Raw genomic sequence first — 19,566 nt, 5'->3', positions numbered from 1 at the left:
CCACGCCGTCTCACCGTGTCCAGGAGCTCCGCCGCTGTCCACTTCATCGAGCAGCCGAGCCCCGAGCGCTCGCAACGCCCGAGACCACCGCACCGACCTCGCCCGAGCTCACCGTCGCCGGAGATCCCCTTCAACGCCGTCGTCGCTCCGGTCCATCTCCGGCCGCACCAAGGACTCCGTCGCACTCACTGTGAGCTTAGCCATCTTCCCCTCCCTTCCGTTCTTGCTCCCGAGCCGTGTAGCAACCTCCCGGAGCTCAACCGCACCCACCGCCGTGGACCTCGTCGCCGACGTGCTCCCGGTCATCCTCCGGCCACAAACTGGTGTCCATCATGCTCATCGTGTCACGTAGCATCTAGCTAGCCACTCCCCGAGCCTCACCGACCCCTCTAGCGCCAAGTTCACCTCCGACCGAGCCCCGGTGGCCGCCAAAGTCGTCGCCGGCGCCAACTCCGGCCACCCCGACCCCAACGGACTCCGCCAAGAGCTGCGGTTTGTCCTCAGCTCCCCTCCGGTGGTCTCCGCGGCCCATTTGGTGGCCGAAATGGCCAAAACCACTCCCGCCGCCGCGTCTGGCTCGCCGGCGGCTAAACACCGGCGTCGCTGGCTTTGACTTTGACCCCGGGTGGGCCCTGGTTGACTCCCCTGAGTCAATGACAGGTGGGGCCCAGCCCTGCTAATTATACAGGATTAGTTTTAATCAAATCTTAATTAAAATAATCACCCTGACATGCGGGACCCACTGTCAGGTTTGACCCAAACCTGTTCCGTTGACCTGCTGACGTCACACTGACGTCAGGCTGACGCAGCAATTAATTTCTGGATTTAATTTAAATCAGGAAATTCCAGAATATTATTTAAACTTCAAAAATTCATAACTTTTATTCTGTAACTCCAAATTGGACAAATTATATATGAAAAATGATCAGAAAAATCCAATCTATCCATCTGTACTATTTTCATGCATGATCAAACAAGTTAAATTGATGTTTTAAGCAGAACAAGGAAAAGCACTTTAAAAGGCCATGTTTGAGTTTGAAATTTGAATCTTTGATTCAAATTTGTTCAAACCCTTCTGGTTTTAGTTGCATTAGCCCAACACACTCATATTGCCATGTTTCATGCATGCATCATATTGTTGCACATTGTTTGGTGATGCTTGTGTATCGATGTCCTTTGCGACAGGTTCTGCCTCCGAGGAGTACCGTGATTACCCTAACGAAGAACCATATCAGTGCATCGAACCATCAGGCAAGCAACCAACCATTTGATCATATCGATACAATCCCATGTTCTCGCTCCTGCTCTCTTTTACTGCATTAAGACAACGCGTTTCAAACTGCTGTGTGCTACGGTAGTTGAACCCATTTCCTCTGCATGACCTGTCATTGCCACAGTAACTAGATGAAACCCACTAGCATGTGTAGGAGTTGTTTGAGCCATATGTATGTGTTGTTCCTACCTTGCTATGCCTGCTATGCTTAGAGTCGTGTCAGGTCTGGTTCATCTGGGTGATGGGCTAGAGTGAAATGTTCATGTCAGTAATGAGAGTGGTGTGGTGAACACGATTTGATAAAGGTATCGATGAGAGGCCATGTAGGAGTACATGGTGGGTTGTTTCATTGAAGCCGACCTTAAGCATTGAGATCTGTATGTGTGATTTAAGAATCAGCTACTACCATGCATTGGGCCCGAAACCAATGGACCCTCTCGGCTTCTTATTCACCCTAGTTCTCCGTCCAGGAGTTGCAAGTAGTTTCTGGTGTTTGTAGCCTACTGGAGGCCGTGGACAGCGCTGACCGTAGGGGTGGGCTGTGATGCGGTAGGTACGTGGCACGGTGTACCGAATACCCGTTAGGTATCTCGGGAACCCTGTTCACATCGTTCGGGGCCGTATGGGAAACCTCGGCCGGACTCCCTGCGGATGGAACCTGAATAGGCGATAAACCTGGACCGGAGGCTTAGGTGATTAGGTAGGTCGTGGCCGACACCCACGTTGGGCTTCCGCTTGAAGGTTGCCGAGTACATGTCGTGTAAACGACGGTAAGTGGTGAGAGCGTGTATGAAGAAGTACACCCCTGCAGGGTTACCATGATCTATTCGAATAGCCGCGTCCGCGGTAAAGGACTACTTGGTTGCCTATACAGTTCATAGACAAGTAAATGGAAACTGTTAAAAGCCTCAAGATAAGCGTGAGTGCCGAGGATGGCTCTTCCGTAGGAAGACGGAGGCGAATCCTCGGTAATGTATTGAATTGGTGAGTAGTGGACTCGTGTGCGCAAAACCATTTCAAGTTGGAGTATCGTAGGATAGTCTAGCCAAGAGTCAAAGCTGGCTTGCTGCAATAACTCCACCAACCCTTCTTGATAACATGCATGTATGTAGGATCTGATGTAAGTCTTGCTGAGTACCTTTGTACTCATGTTGCTATAATTTATATTTTTTACAGAAGACGCTGCAACCCCTTCTGATGGGTTCTATGTAGACGTTGACATCAACGAGTAGGCTAAAGACCCAGGTGGTGACCCTGAGCTTGTGAAGGACCTTGTAGTATAGCTAGGCTTCCCAAGCCTCTTTTATTTTACTAGTTGTCTGTACTCAGACGAGTTACTTCCGCTGCTGGTTTGTATGACTGTATGACTTGTATGTTGGGTCGTGAGACCCATACCTGTGTGTATGTTATGTATGGCTCTCTGAGCCTTAAATAAAGTACTTGTGTCGTAGAGTCATGTTGTGATGCTTCGTTGTATTTGCACATATCGAGCATATTGTGTGTATGATTGAAATGCTTGGTATGTGTGGGATCTGACTATCTAGTTGTTTATCTTTAGTAGCCTCTCTTACCGGGAAATGTCTCCTAGTGTTACCGCTGAGCCATGGTAGCTTGCTACTGCTCTGGAACACTTAGGCTGGCCGGCATGTGTCCTTCTTCGTTCCTGTGTCTGTCCCTTCGGGGAAATGTCACGCTTTGAGTACCGGAGTCCTGTTAGTCCGCTACAGCTCGGTTTACAGGAGTCCTGCTAGCCCAGTGCTACAGCCCGGACCCACTTGCTGATGACCGACACGTTCGAAGCTGGGTCATGGATGTCTGTCCCTGTAAGTCTGTGCCACTTTGGGTTTACGACTAGTCATGTCAGCCCGGGCTCTTTATCATATGGATGCTAGCGACACTATCATATACGTGAGCCAAAATGCGCAAACGGTCCCGGGCAAAGGTAAGACGACACCCGTGGGGATACCGTGCGTGAGGCCGCAAGGTGATATGAGGTGTTACCGGCTAGATCGATGTGACATCGAGTCGGGGTCCTGACACGTGCCGAACCAATACCATGCCTCTTGATAGGCGAGAGCCACCAGATCACTTGGGGACTTGGTCATGTCTAAACCAGTCATGCCTCTTGATCGGCCTAAGGCCACAGAATCACTTGGGGGCTTGGTCGAACCCGAACCATGACCATGCCATTTGGTCGGCATAAATGCCACGGTTTCATTTGGGGACCTGGCTGACTAGAACCATAGTTACACCTAACGGGAGTTTGGTCGTGTTTGGCCATGGCAACGCCATCTGATCAGCTCAAATAAACCTTTTTTTGCAAACGGTTTTGTCATTGCTTTTGCTTCACACTTTTCTTTGAAGGGTTTTTTTTGCTTTTTATTGCGTTTTTTAAACCGACAAAGTTTTTTAACCAATCAATTGACGGAACACAGTTCACGTCAATCCGGAGACTATTTGCCCGGTTTGATTCTTGCTGTTAACATCCTTTCATGGAGTAACACGATGTTTATTATAACCCGGCACGGTTTACATGGTAAACCAGAGTAATATATATACAGGAGCTGTTATCTCCTCAATAGTGTGGGTTTGCAAAACTCCGCTTCAAGATTGGCCAAGCCAACTTCACGCTCAACGATGGCAGGTATTATGTATCTCAAAATTTTGATCATATACTTAAAATTTTGTTTTGGATGTTTTGATTTCATATATGCAGACATCATATTCCTCCTGACGGTACAACCGCGGTGGCACTTGACGAATTTCTCATTTCAGAAAGTGCTTTGGAAAGTTCATCACCACAGGAAGAACGAATTATGCGCGAAGGCATATCAACATCAAAAGTATCAGCTAGCCTATTACAAGGCAACATGGTGCCCATAATAATATAATTGTTTTTCACAAAGGAGAGGCAGTTTTAAAACCGGCTTCCGGTTCAAGCTTGGTCACCAGCCTGGCCTGATGGTTGTGGGTCATCCTGCCGCTTCAGCCTCCATTTCTCTACCCAGTGGCTGGAAATCCATAGTTGTCCAGTCGATTCCCATTAATGCTTGAAAAGCAGCTTCATCATGGATCAGCAATGACGGGTCAATATCGGGAGCGTAAGTATACTTACGGATTGGAGGGATCAGATTTTCCGATTCATGGATTGGTACAGCTATTCGCTTGTTCTGACTGTCATATTGGGCTTGATAATGAGATAAGTCTGCTTCTTCAGCCAATTGACAAGCTAGCGGGCGTACCTCCTGGTTTATTGCTCGCAGATCCGCTTCACCAAATTCTGACCCGTCTTCCTTCAAGCTGGGATAGCCCTGAGCCGCTTCAATAGGATCAAAATCCGGCACCCAGGCTTTTGCCCGGATTAAGGCATTGATTGCACCGGTTCGAGCAGCAGATTTCTTCAGCTCTTCAACCCGGGCAGGAAGCACTGACAGTTTCATCAGAGTATCTTGAATCAAAGTGGGCGCCGGTTTGTTATGAGATGCGGTACAGATGATCCGCTGGGCACCAGTATACAATTGTTCAACCAATGTATAGGCGGCTTTCAATTTCTTCCGCACATCTGACCCCAAGTGACCAATGCGTGTCCCTGAAATACCATAAAGGGTTAATAAACCGACGACTCTGTAAGAAGGCAGAGCCAATTCAGAAGGAAAACTGGCTTACCAAAGATAGCAGTAGTCATGGCATGCACGTGCCGCTTTATGCTGGTCAGTTCATCTGCCACTGGTTTTAGTGCAGCCTCGGCATCCTCTGCTCGTTTGATCAAAGCGGACTTTTCAGTGGTCCAATCCGCCCGCTTCTTCTTGAAGTTCTCCTTAAGCTGTTCCATGGCGCTTAAAGCACTAGCCAATTCCTCTTTTACTTTGGAGGTTTCAGCCTGTTGGGTTTTCAGGTTTTCTTGGAGATCGATGACTTGGTTTTCTTTCGTCTTCAGCTCCGCGTGCATGCATACAGATATATGCTTCAACAAATCGATATAAGGATTCAAGTACCAACCACATAACAAGTTATGCACTTAGCACTTGGGGGCTAATGCATATTCGATCTTCATATTTCAATTGCTTACAAAGTCCCAAGATCAATACAAGTATTCAGCTTGGCACTTAGGGGCTAATGGCTATTTGCTCATATATATTCTGATGCGGCAATTTCAATTACTTAAAGTACCGGTTTAACTACGCTAAGTCGAACCGGCCCTTGGGGGCTACATCAGCGAATTTCAAAGCATCAAGATTTATATTATTAAGTCCCAGTTTGAAAGAATATTACAAACCGCCCCTTGGGGGCTAGGAGAGTCAGCAAGAATGGAAGCATACAAGCAGGAAGGAGCACATGGAAGTTACCTCATATTTATCTTTCATCATATTAACCAGACTGGCTTCATAGTCGCGACTGGTATACAACCGGTTCAGATGGCCGGAATGGATATCTTGGGCATTCAGAGCAGCGTAAGTCGTCAGATCAGCGTTCCACTTGCCTTTGCCAAAGGCGGCAAATTCTTCCTTGGCAGAATGTTTGGTTAAAGTGACAGGATTACTTGGCTCAGTATGGCGAGTGCCAGTAATGACAACCTCATCATCCTTGGTACCACCGGTTTGCACTGGAGCTGTTGGCTTGTCAGTAGGTTTTGCTGGACCGGTGGAGCTTTCAATCCGGATGGAGCCTGTGGGATGATTGACAGGACCTGAGGCATCAGTAGGTCTCTCTTCAGCAATAAGATCGTCGTCTTGCTGCGGTGGATCGTTGGGTATATCCTCAGGAATAGCCGCTTCAAGATCGGGTGTCTTGCCTGGCTCAAGAACGGCATCTTCTTCGGTCGCTTTGTCCAGGCGAGCCTTCTTGCTTGGCCTAGGTTTGGCCCTAAGAAGAATAACAAAATCAAATACAACATATGTTCTAAGGCGATGTACTGCAAATATCACAATAAGTATAGCTTACCCAAGCACCATTTTGAGCGGTGGCAGCTGAGTAGCCGATGACTCGCCAGAAGATGAGTGGGAAGTAACCTGGTAATCGGAGTCAGACGGATTAAGAGGTTGACGAAAGCAGCCCGCTTTAGGACAAGCACTGATAAGCAAATTAGAGACCTCTGAATGGCGTTTCCGAATCGGACTGTTCGGTAAACCGACGGAGGTAACTACCTGGCCGCTGTGCCAGGTTGTGCGACGAGCTTCGTGTTGTTGGGTCTTCATAAGAAATTCAGGATCCAAATAAGCAAGAGGATGAGAAAATTTAACTTTCCGGTTTGCCTGACGAATTTTTTGTGAAGGCAAAGGTTCTGAATCGGAAGAGAGAATAATTACCTCTGCAGCATCCGCGTGGCTAGCTTCGGCATCATCCTGACAAATATCATCATCAATAAGACACATGAAAAATAAACCAAGTGAGTCAAGCTCTACATCAAGGTCCGGATAATCCACATCATCATCAGGGGCCAGATTAGAAGATGCCGTGGTTCTTTTCCCGTGGGCAGTCTTTTTCACAGCTTTGGTCTTTTGCCGAGTTGCTCTTTCCGGTTTGTCTGGTTTCTCCTGCGGCAGTTTTTGTTGGAAATATGCCCTAGAGGCAATAATAAATTGATTATTATTATATTTCCTTGTTCATGATAATCATTTATTATCCATGCTAGAATTGTATTGATAGGAAACTCAGATACATGTGTGGATACATAGACAACACCATGTCCCTAGTAAGCCTCTAGTTGACTAGCTCGTTGATCAATAGATGGTTACGATTTCCTGACCATGGACATTGGATGTCGTTGATGACGAGATCACATCATTAGGAGAATGATGTGATGGACAAGACCCAATCCTAAGCATAGCACAAGATCGTGTAGTTCGCATGCTAAAGCATTTCTAATGTCAAGTATCATTTCCTTAGACCATGATATTGTGCAACTCCCGGATACCGTAGGAATACTTTGGGTGTGCCAAACGTCACAACGTAACTGGGTGGCTATAAAGGTACACTACAGGTATCTCCGAAAGTGTCTGTTGGGTTGGCACGAATCGAGACTGGGATTTGTCACTCCGTGTGACGGAGAGGTATCTCTGGGCCCACTCGGTAGGACATCATCATAATGTGCACAATGTGATCAAGGAGTTGATCACGGGATGATGTGTTACGGAATGAGTAAAGAGACTTGCCGGTAACGAGATTGAACAAGGTATCGGGATACCGACGATCGAATCTCGGGCAAGTACAATACCGCTAGACGAAGGGAATTGTATACGGGATTGATCGAATCCTCGATATCGTGGTTCATCCGACGAGATCATCATGGAACATGTAGGAACCAACATGTGTATCCAGATCCCACTGTTGTTTATTGACCGGAGAACGTCTCGGTCATGTCTACATGGTTCCCGAACCCGTAGGGTCTACACACTTAAGGTTCGATGACGCTAGGGTTATAAGGAATAGATATACGTGGTTACCGAATGTTGTTCGGAGTCCCGGATGAGATCCCAGACATCAAGAGGAGTTCCGGAATGGTCCGGAGGTAAAGATTTATATATGGGAAGTCCTGTTTTGGTCACCGGAAAAGTTTCGGGTTTTATCGGTAACGTACCGGGACCACCGGGAGGGTCCCGGGGGTCCACCAAGTGGGGCCACCAACCCCAGAAGGTTGCGTGGGCCAAGTGTGGGAGGGGACCAGCCCCAGGTGGGCTGGTGCGCCCCCCACCAAGTCTCAAGGCGCAGGGAGAGTGGGAGGGGGCAAACCCTAGGTCTAGATGGGCCTTAAGGCCCACCCTAGGTGCGCCCCCCTCTCCCCCCCCTTGGCCGCACCCTAGATGGGTTTTGGGGGCTGCCGTCCCCCCAGGGAGGGAACCCTAGATGGGGGCGCAGCCCCTCCCCTTCCCCTATATATACTTGAGGTTAGGGGGCTGCAACACACACGATTTGATCTCTCTCTGGCGCAGCCCTACCTCTCTCCTCCTCGTCTCTTGCGGTGCTTGGCGAAGCCCTGCTGGAGTACCACGCTCCTCCACCACCACCACGCCATCGTGCTGCTGCTGGGTGGAGTCTTCCTCAACCTCTCCCTCTCTCCTTGCTGGATCAAGGCATGAGAGACGTCACCGGGCTGTACGCGTGTTGAACGCGGAGGTGCCGTCTGTTCGGCACTAGGATCTCCGATGATTTGGATCACAACGAGTACGACTCCTTCAACCCCGTTCTCTTGAACGCTTCCGCTTAGAGATCTACAAGGGTATGTAGATGCACTCTCCTTCCCCTCATTGCTGGTTTCTCCATAGATAGATCTTGGTGACACATAGGAAAATTTTGAATTTCTGCTACGTTCCCCAACAGTGTCATCATGAGCTAGGTCTATTGCGTAGATTCTATGCACGAGTAGAACACAAAGTAATTGTGGGTGTTGATTTTGTTCAATATGCTTACCGTTACTAGTCCAATCTTGTTTCGACGGTATTGTGGGATGAAGCGGCCCGGACCAACCTTACACGTACGCTTACGTGAGACCGGTTCCACCAACTGACATGCACTAGTTGCATAAGGTGGCTGGCGTGTGTCTGTCTCTCCCACTTTAGTCGGAACAGATTCGATGAAAAGGGTCCTTATGAAGGGTAAATAGAAATTGGCATATCACGTTGTGGTTTTGCGTAGGTAAGAAACGTTCTTGCTAGAAACCCATAGCAGCCACGTAAAACAAGCAAACAACAATTAGAGGACGTCTAACTTGTTTTTGCAGGGTATGCTATGTGATGTGATATGGCCAAGAAGAATGTGATGAATGATATGTGATGTATGAGATTGATCATGTTCTTGTAATAGGAATCACGACTTGCATGTCGATGAGTATGACAACCGGCAGGAGCCATAGGACTTGTCTTTATTTATTGTATGACCTGCGTGTCATTGAATAACGCCATGTAATTACTTTACTTTATTGCTAACCGGTAGCCATAGTAGTAGAAGTAATAGTTGGTGAGCAACTTCATGGAGACACGATGATGGAGATCATGATGATGGAGATCATGGTGTCATGCCGGTGACAAGATGATCATGGAGCCCCAAGATGGAGATCAAAGGAGCTATATGATATTGGCCATATCATGTCACTATTATTTGATTGCATGTGATGTTTATCATGTTTTTGCATCTTGTTTACTTAGAACGACGGTAGTAAATAAGATGATCCCTCATAATAATTTTAAGAAAGTGTTCCCCCTAACTGTGCACCGTTGCAACAGTTCGTTGTTTCGAAGCACCACGTGATGATCGGGTGTGATAGATTCTAACGTTCACTTACAACGGGTGTAAGACAGATTTACACACGCGAAACACTTAGGTTGACTTGACGAGCCTAGCATGTACAGACATGGCCTTGGAACACAAGAGACCGAAAGGTCGAGCATGAGTCGTATGGTAGATACGATCAACATGAAGATGTTCACCGATGATGACTAGTCCGTCTCACGTGATGATCGGACACGGCCTAGTTGACTCAGATCATGTAATCACTTAGATGACTAGAGGGATGTCTATCTGAGTGGGAGTTCATAAGATGAACTTAATTATCCTGAAGATAGTCAAAAGATCTTCGCAAATTATGTCGTAGCTTGCGCTTCAGTTCTACTGTTTAGATATGTTCCTAGAGAAAATTTAGTTGAAAGTTGATAGTAGCAATTATGCGGACTAGGTCCGTAAACTAAGGATTGTCCTCATTGCTTCATAGAAGGCTTATGTCCTTAATGCACCGCTCAGTGTGCTGAACCTCGAACGTCGTCTGTGGATGTTGCGAACATCTAACATACACATTTTGATAACTACGTGATAGTTCAGTTAAACGGTTTAGAGTTGAGGCACCGAAGACGTTTTGAAACATCGCGAAACATATGAGATGTTTCGAGGGCTGAAATTGGGATTCCAGGCTCATGCCCACGTCAAGAGGTATGAGACCTCCGACGATTTTCTTAGCCTGCAAACTAAGGAGAAAAGCTCAATTGTTGAGCTTGTGCTCAGATTGTCTGAGTACAACAATCATTTGAATCGAGTGGGAGTTGATCTTCCAGATGAGATAGTGATGTTTCTCCGAAGTCATTACCACCAAGCTGCTAGAGCTTCGTGATGAACTATAATGTATCGGGGACATATATGATGATCCTTGAGATATTCGTGATGTTTGACACCACAAAAGAAGAAATCAAGAAGGAGCATCAATTGTTGATGGTTGGTGAAACCACTAGTTTCAAGAAGGGCAAGGGCAAAAGGGGATACTTCATGAAACGGCAAATCAGCTGCTGCTCTAGTGAAGAAACCCAAGGTTGAACCCAAACCCGAGACTAAGTGCTTCTGTAATAAGGGGAACAGCCACTGGAGCAGAATTACCCTAGATACTTGGTAGATAAGAAGGCTGGAAAGGTCGATAGAAGTATATTGCATATACATTGTGTTGATGTGTACTTTACTAGTACTCCTAGTAGCACCAGGGTATTAGATACCGACTCGGTTGCTAAGCGTTAATAACTCAAAACAAAAGGCCACGGAATAAACGGAGACTAGCTGAAAGGTGAGATGATGATATGTGTTGGAAGTATTTCCAAGGTTGATCAAATATCGTACGAGATTGGTGCTTGCGTTGAGCATAGACATGATTGGATTATGACTATCGCAATACGGTTATTCATTTAAGGAGAATAATGGTTACTCTGTTTATTTGAATAATACCTTCAATGGTCTTGCACCTAAAATGAATGGTTTATTGAATCTCGATCGTAGTGATACACATGTTCATGCCAAAAGATATAAGATAGTAATGATAGTACCACCTACTTGTGGCACTGCCACGTAAGTCATATCGGTATAAAACGCATGAAGAAGCTCCATGTTGATGGATCTTTGGGCTCACTCGTTTTGAAAAGTTTGAGACATGCGAACCATGTCTATTGGTATATATGCATGAAGAAACTCCATGCAAATGGACCGTTTGGACTCACTTGATTTTCAATCACTTGAGACATGTAAATCATACCACATGGGCAAGATGACTGAAAGCCTCGTTTTCAGTAAAATGGAACTAGAAAGCAACTTGTTGGAAGTAATACATTTTGATGTGTGCAGTCCAATGAGTGCTGAGGCATGTAGTGGATATTGTTATGTTCTTACTTCACAGATGATTTGAGTAGATGTTGAGTATATTTACTTGATGAATCATGAGTCTGAATTATTGAAAGGTTCAAGTAATTTCAGGGTGAAGTTGAAAGATCGTCGTGACAAGAGGATAAAAGATCTATCATATGATCATAGAGATGAATATCTGAATTACGAGTTTGGCACAGAATTAAGACATTGTGGAAATTGTTTCAGAACTAATACAGCCTGGAACACCATAGTGTGATGGTGTGTCCGAACATCATAATTGCACCCTATTGGATATGATGCATACCATGATGTCTCTTATCGAATTACCACGATAGTTTATGGGTTAGGCATTAGAGACAACCACATTTACTTTAAATAGGGCACCACGTAATTCCAATGAGATGACACCGTATGAACTATGGTTTAGAGAAACCTAAGCTGTCATTTCTTAAAAGTTTGGGGCTGCGACGCTTATGTGAAAAAGTTTCAGGCTGATAAGCTCGAACCCAAAGCGGATAAATGCATCTTCATAGGACACCCAAAACAGTTGGGTATACCTCATGTCTCAGATCCGAAAGCAATAAAGGATTGTTTCTAGAATCGGGTCCTTTCTCGAGGAAAAGTTTCTCTCGAAAGAATTGAGTGGGAGGATGGTGGAGACTTGATGAGGTTATTGAACCGTCTCTTCAACTAGTGTGTGGCAGGGCACAGGAAGTTGTTCCTGTGGCACCTACACCAATTGAAGTGGAAGCTTATGATATTGATCATGAGACTTCGGATCAAGTCACTCCCAAACCTCGTAGGATGACAAGGATGCGTACTACTTCAGAGTGGTACGTAATCCTGTCTTGGAAGTCATGTTGCTGGACAACAATGAACCTACGAGCTATGGAGAAGCGATGGTGGGCCCAGATTCCGATAAATGGCTCGAGGCCATAAAATCCGAGAGAGGATCCATGTATGAAAACAAAGTGTAGACTTTGGCAGAACGGCTCGATGGTCGTAAGGCTATTGAGTACAGATGGATTTTAAAAGGAAGACGGACAATGATGGTATGCATCACCATCAAGAAAGCTCGACTTGTCGTTAAGATGTTTTCCGACAAGTTCAAGGAGTTGACTATAATGAGACTTTCTCACTCGTAGCGATGCTAAGAGTCTAATGGAATTATATTAGCGATTACTGCATTATTTATGAAATCTTGCAGATAGGATGTCAAAACATTGTTTCCTCGATGATTTTCTTGAGGAAAGGTTGTATGTGATACAACTGGAAGGTTTTGTCAATCCTGAAAGATGCTAATAAGTATGCAAAGCTCCAGCAATCCTTCTAAGGACTGGAGTAAGCATCTCGGAGTTGGAATGTATGCTTTGATGAGATGATCAAAGATTTTGGGTGTATACAAAGTTTATGAGAAACTTGTATTTCCAAAGAAGTGAGTGGGAGCACTATAGAATTTCTGATGAATATATCTTGTTGACATATTGTTGATCAGAAATGACGTACAATTTCCGGAAAGCATATAGGGTTATTTGGAAAGTGTTTTTCAATGGAAAGCCTGGATTAAGCTACTTGAACATTGAGCATCAAGATCTATAATGATAGATCAAAACGCTTAATGGTACTTTCAAATGAGCACATACCTTGACATGATCTTGAAGGTGTTCAAGATAGATCAATCAAAGAAGGAGTTCTTGCCTGAGTTGTAAGGTATGAAGTTAAGACTTAAAGCTCGACCACGGCAGAAGAAAGAGAAAGGACGAATGTCGTCCCCTATGCTTTTGTCATAGGCTCTATACGGTATGCCATGCTGAGTACCGCACCTGATGTGTGCCTTGCCACATGTCTGGCAAGAGGGTACAAAGGTGATCCAGGAGTGGATCACTAGATAGCGGTCAAAATTGTCCTTGGAGTAATAAGGACATGTTTCTCGATTATGGAGGTGATAAAGAGTTCGGTGTAAAGGGTTACATCGATGCAAGCTTTAACACCTATCCGAATGACTCTGAGTAGCAAACCGGATACGTATAGTGGAGCAACCATTTGGAATAGCTCCAAGTGGAGCGTGGAAGCGGCATTTATAATATGACCTAGAGATTTGCGAAGTACATACGGATCTGAATGTTGTAGACCCGTTGACTAAAACCTCTCTCACAAGCAAAACATGATCAAACCCAGAACTCATTGAGTCTTAATCACATGATGATGTGAACTAGTTTAGTGACACTAGTAAACTCTTTGGATGTTGGTCACATGGTGATGTGTTGGTCACATGGCGATGTGACCTGTGAGTGTTAATCACATGGCGATGTGAACTAGATTATTGACTCTAGTGCAAGTGGGAGACTGTTGGAAATATGCCCTAGAGGCAATAATAAATTGATTATTATTATATTTCCTTGTTCATGATAAACGTTTATTATCCATGCTAGAATTGTATTGATAGGAAACTCAGATACATGTGTGGATACATAGACAACACCATGTCCCTAGTAAGCCTCTAGTTGACTAGCTCGTTGATCAATAGATGGTTACGGTTTCCTGACCATGGACATTGGATGTCGTTGATGATGGGATCACATCATTAGGAGAATGATGTGATGGACAAGACCCAATCCTAAGCATAGCACAAGATCGTGTAGTTCGCATGCTAAAGCTTTTCTAATGTCAAGTATCATTTCCTTAGACCATGAGATTGTGCAACTCTCGGATACCGTAGGAATACTTTGGGTGTGCCAAACGTCACAAGGTAACTGGGTGGCTATAAAGGTACACTACAGGTATCTCCGAAAGTGTCTGTTGGGTTGGCACGAATCGAGACTGGGATTTGTCACTCCGTGTGACGGAGAGGTATCTCTGGGCCCACTCGGTAGGACATCATCATAATGTGCACAATGTGATCAAGGAGTTGATCACGGGATGATGTGTTATGGAACGAGTAAAGAGACTTGCCGGTAACGAGATTGAACAAGGTATCGGGATACCGAGGATCGAATCTCGGGCAAGTACAATACCGCTAGACGAAGGGAATTGTATACGGGATTGATCGAATCCTCGACATCGTGGTTCATCCGATGAGATCATCGTGGAACATGTAGGAACCAACGTGGGTATCCAGATCCCGCTGTTGGTTATTTACCGGAGAACGTCTCGGTCATGTCTACATGGTTCCCGAACCCGTAGGGTCTACACACTTAAGGTTCGATGACGCTAGGGTTATAAGGAATAGATATACGTGGTTACCGAATGTTGTTCGGAGTCCCGGATGAGATCCCGGAAATCACGAGGAGTTCCGGAATGGTTCGGAGGTAAAGATTTATATATGGGAAGTCCTGTTTTGGTCACCGGAAAAGTTTCGGGTTTTATCGGTAACATACCGGGACCACCGGGAGGGTCCCGGGGGTCCACCAAGTGGGGCCACCAGCCCCAGAAGGTTGCGTGGGCCAAGTGTGGGAGGGGACCAGCTCCAGGTGGGCTGGTGCGCCCCCCACCAAGGCCCAAGGCGCAGGGAGAGTGGGAGGGGGCAAACCCTAGGTCTAGATGGGCCTTAAGGCCCACCCTAGGTGCGCCCCCCCTCTCTCCCCCCTTGGCCGCACCCTAGATGGGTTTTGGGGGCTGCCGCCCCCCTAGGGAGGGAACCCTAGATGGGGGCGCAGCCCCTCCCCTTCCCCTATATATACTTGAGGTTAGGGGGCTGCAACACACACGATTTGATCTCTCCCCGGTGCAACCCTACCTCTCTCCTCCTCGTCTCTTGCGGTTCTTGGCGAAGCCCTGCTGGAGTAACACGCTCCTCCACCACTACCACGCCGTTTTGCTACTGCTGGATGGAGTCTTCCTCAACCTCTCCCTCTCTCCTTGCTGGATCAAGGCATGGGAGACGTCACCGGGCTGTACGTGTGTTGAACGCGGAGGTGCCGTCCGTTCGGCACTAGGATCTCTGGTGATTTAGATCACAACGAGTACGACTCCTTCAACCCCGTTCTCTTGAACGCTTCCGCTTAGCGATCTACAAGGGTATGTAGATGCACTCTCCTTCCCCTCATTGCTGGTTTCTCCATAGATAGATCTTGGTGACACGTAGGAAAATTTTGAATTTCTACTACGTTCCCCAACAATTTTTTGCTCCAAAACGGATCATTGCCCTGATTACACAGACACTGATATTAAACAATGACCAGACATATCAATAACAGATTCAGCAAAGAGAAAAATCAAAGTCTTACAGCTGGCGGTTTGTTGGTGGCACAGAAGGGAAGCAGGTCGGTTCTAGCGCAGACGTGTTCCAGTTCATTTAGCATCTTATTCACAGCCTCTATGATTTCTTCATTGCAGAGCTGGATTTTTGAATGTCGCAGTGGGTCATCAACACTGTCAGTATACTCGCACATCAAACCGGAGCGCTGACTAAGGGGCAGTATGCTCCATGATATCCAACAGCGAGCGAGATCAACCCCTGTTAAACCGTTGGCCATAAAGGCTCTGAGCTTTGACAGTTGGGGAGCATATTTGCTTCTCTCCTGGGTAGTCAATCTTTGAGGAAAAGGGTGTGTATTGCTGAGCCGCTCCGGACGAAAGCCAGGCAAGGGATTCTCACCAGCAGGGGAGGTGTCTTTGCAGTAGAACCATGTCTGATTCCACTCTTTGGGGTGGCTGTGCAGCTTGGCGTGAGGGTATGTGACCTCTTTCCTTTTCTGAATCGCCACGCCACCCAACTCCGTATTAGAGCCATCAGTAAACTCAGTACGGCGGTTTAGATGGAAAAGGTTTCTGAACAATTCCACTATGGGCTCCTCTTGAAAGAACACCTCACAGAGCACATGGAAGTGACACATATTTGTAACAGAGTTGGGGCCAGTGTCTTGTGGATGGAGTTGGAAATCGGCTAAAACATCCCGGTAAAATTTAGAACCGGGCGGCTTAAAGCCCCGGGCTAAGTGATCTACGAAAACAACAAACTCTCCTTCTTGAGGTGTGGGAGGGCATTCTTTGCCAGGAGCCCTCCAATGGATGGTATCTTTGCTGCCTAAAGCGCCAATCAGGACTAAATCGTCCAGTTGAGCCTCTGTGACGCGAGAAGGAACCCAATTGCACTCATATACTTACTTGGCCATGATGGAATCTACAAGGTAGAAGATCCCGGTTCAAAAATGCATTTGATCAAGGTATGTTGGTATGTGTACTATTAAACCGGAGACAGGACAATCTGAACCGGAGTTTCATGAAGCAACCAACATCAGGCGGTTCAACAAGGGGACTAATGGCATATACCGGTTTGGAAAATTTTTCTATAAGGTTAAACCGCCTGATCTAAGCATTGAAAAGCTGAGATTGCGGATGGACAAGTACGCAGAAACAGGTTTCACAAGATTTCTTTCCAGCATTGGATCTGAAGCAAGTTCAGAAAAGAGATAAATACTTAGAGGTTCAAAAGGAGCAGTACCGAACCTATGAGCAAAACGTTCATATAGATCTATGGTTTTGAGATGCATAAGTGAAGGCGAAGGTCAAACAACTATCATTGCACAGAATAAAGATTTGCGGATTCATCGAAAGATCTATTGCATGAGCAAGAAGCAGACGAAGAATACTGAAGAACTGTGAAACCCTAAAAACAGATCTGCGGGGGAAAGGATAGAAGGTTTACCGGAGCTGCGGAAGATGCGGAAGGTTGCTGCGATGCTCTGGTGCGCCCAGGTTGATGCAGCGGCCAAGGTTGAGGCAGAGGTCGACGGTGGCGGCGGAGCTCTGAAGTCGGGCGATGCGAGGAAGACGAAGCAGAAGGGGAAGAAGGGAAAGAAGAAAGGAAATGACCCTTCGGTCCTATTTATAAGGCAAAAAGACATGGGTCAGGCGCGACAATCAAGGGGCCATGAAACGGAGCTGTCGCCTCGATTTCCGCAGATATTTTAAACAAAGAAGCATGATGGATATCTTCGTTATGACAGGTAACGTCACTCCGGTTTACAATAATCAGAGAAGATGACATCATGGCGTTTTACCAATTTATGAGAAGACGTTGAAGATGAAGGTTTTGTTAAAGGATTGACATGAACCCGTTCAAATTAATCTGGGGCCTAATGTTGAGGATATTACTGCTGGGTGTAAACCGGCCTATCTGGGCCGGGTCAACTTCATCAGTAGTTCCAGAAGTGATAAAGCCCAAGAAGGCAGATGAGGGCCTAAGGCCCGTAGCCGGTTCAAGACTTGTAGCTGTAAACCGGAAGTTGTATGTAAGCTTGTATTGTAAGTTAGGAATAAGGAGAGACCAACCCGGATATGAATATCGACCGGTGTTGGGACTCTGTGAACCGACGGGTGCCACCCGTGTATATAAGGGGACGACCCGGCGACGGTTTAAGGAGAACAGAGAACAACTAGAGACGTAGGCGAAGCTTGTTTGCTCCCTAGTCATCGAAACCCCATCAATTCCATCACAACTAGACGTAGGCTTTTACCTTCATTGAAGGGGCCGAACTAGTATAAACTCTCTTGCGTCCCTGTGTCCTCTTTAACCCCTTCAAGCTAACCCGTCGCGATGGCTCCACGACTAAGTCCTTTCTCTAGGACATCTGCCGTGACAAAACCACGACAAGGGCCCTTGGGAGCAAGGAGGAGATGCGAACAATGTGTGGACGAAGATGGCGATTGCATTCGTAAGGTGGCCTCGGAGGAGCTTGGAGTGTCCAGGGGAAGGAGAAGCAAAGATAAGGATACCTGGTGGTGGAATGATGATGTCCAGAAGGCGATTAAAGAGAAGAAAGATTGCTTCAAATGCCTATACCTGGATAGGAGTGCAGACAACATAGAGAAGTACAAGATGGCGAAGAAGGCCGCAAAGCGAGCTGTTGGTGAAGCAAGGGGTCGGGCATATGAGGACCTCTACCAACGGTTAGGCACGAAGGAAGGTGAAAAGGACATCTATAAGATGGCCAAGATCCGAGAGAGGAAGACGAGGGATATTGGCCAAGTCAAATGCATCAAGGACGGAGCAGGCCAACTCTTGGTGAAGGACGAGGAGATTAAGCATAGATGGCGGGAGTACTTCGACAAGCTGTTCAATGGGGAGAATGAGAGTTCTACCATTGAACTGGACGACTCCTTTGATGAGACAAGCATGCGTTTTGTGCGGCGAATCCAGGAGTCTGAGGTCAAGGAGGCTTTAAAAAGGATGAAAGGAGGCAAGGCGATGGGCCCTGATTGTATCCCCATTGAGGTGTGGAAAGGTCTCGGGGACATAGCGATAGTATGGCTAACCAAGCTTTTCAACCTTATTTTTCGGGCAAACAAGATGCCAGAAGAATGGAGACGGAGTATATTAGTACCAATCTTCAAGAACAGGAGGGATGTTCAGAGTTGTACTAATTACCGTGGAATTAAGCTGATGAGCCATACAATGAAGCTATGGGAGAGAGTCATTGAGCACCGCTTAAGAAGAATGACAAGCGTGACCAAAAATCAGTTTGGTTTCATGCCTGGGAGGTCGACCATGGAAGCCATTTTCTTGGTACGACAACTTATGGAGAGATATAGGGAGCAAAAGAAGGACTTGCATATGGTGTTCATTGACTTGGAGAAGGCCTATGATAAGATACCGCGGAATGTCATGTGGTGGGCCTTGGAGAAACACAAAGTCCCAGCAAAGTACATTACCCTCATCAAGGACATGTACGATAATGTTGTGACAAGTGTTCGAACAAGTGATGTCGACACTGATGACTTCCCGATTAAGATAGGACTGCATCAGGGGTCAACTTTGAGCCCTTATCTTTTTGCATTGGTGATGGATGAGGTCACAAGGGATATACAAGGAGATATCCCATGGTGTATGCTCTTTGTGGATGACGTGGTGCTAGTTGACGATAGTCGGACGGGGGTAAATAGAAAGTTAGAGTTATGGAGACAAACCTTGGAATCGAAAGGGTTTAGGCTTAGTAGAACTAAAACCGAGTACATGATGTGCGGTTTCAGTACTACGAGGTGTGAGGAGGAGGTTAGCCTTGATGGCTAGGTGGTACCTCAGAAGGACACCTTTCGGTATTTGGGGTCAATGCTGCAGGAGGACGGGGGTATTGATGAAGATGTGAACCATCGAATCAAAGCCGGATGGAGGAAGTGGCGCCAAGCTTCTGGCATTCTCTGTGACAAGGGAGTGCCACAAAAGCTAAAAGGCAAGTTCTATA

General features: G+C 46.4%; 1 pseudogene; it reads left to right on the top strand.

The window, feature by feature from the left end:
* Positions 1 to 19,124, top strand: part of LOC119298242 — a 43,595-nt pseudogene extending 24,471 nt beyond the window's left edge.
* Positions 19,125 to 19,566: the final 442 nt, after the last annotated feature.

Source organism: Triticum dicoccoides, chromosome 5A (genome assembly GCF_002162155.2).
Source record: "Triticum dicoccoides isolate Atlit2015 ecotype Zavitan chromosome 5A, WEW_v2.0, whole genome shotgun sequence".
In the NCBI taxonomy this organism is placed as follows: domain Eukaryota; kingdom Viridiplantae; phylum Streptophyta; class Magnoliopsida; order Poales; family Poaceae; genus Triticum; species Triticum dicoccoides.
Note: the sequence above shows the minus strand (reverse complement) of the source record. Positions and strands in the feature narration are given on the sequence as shown.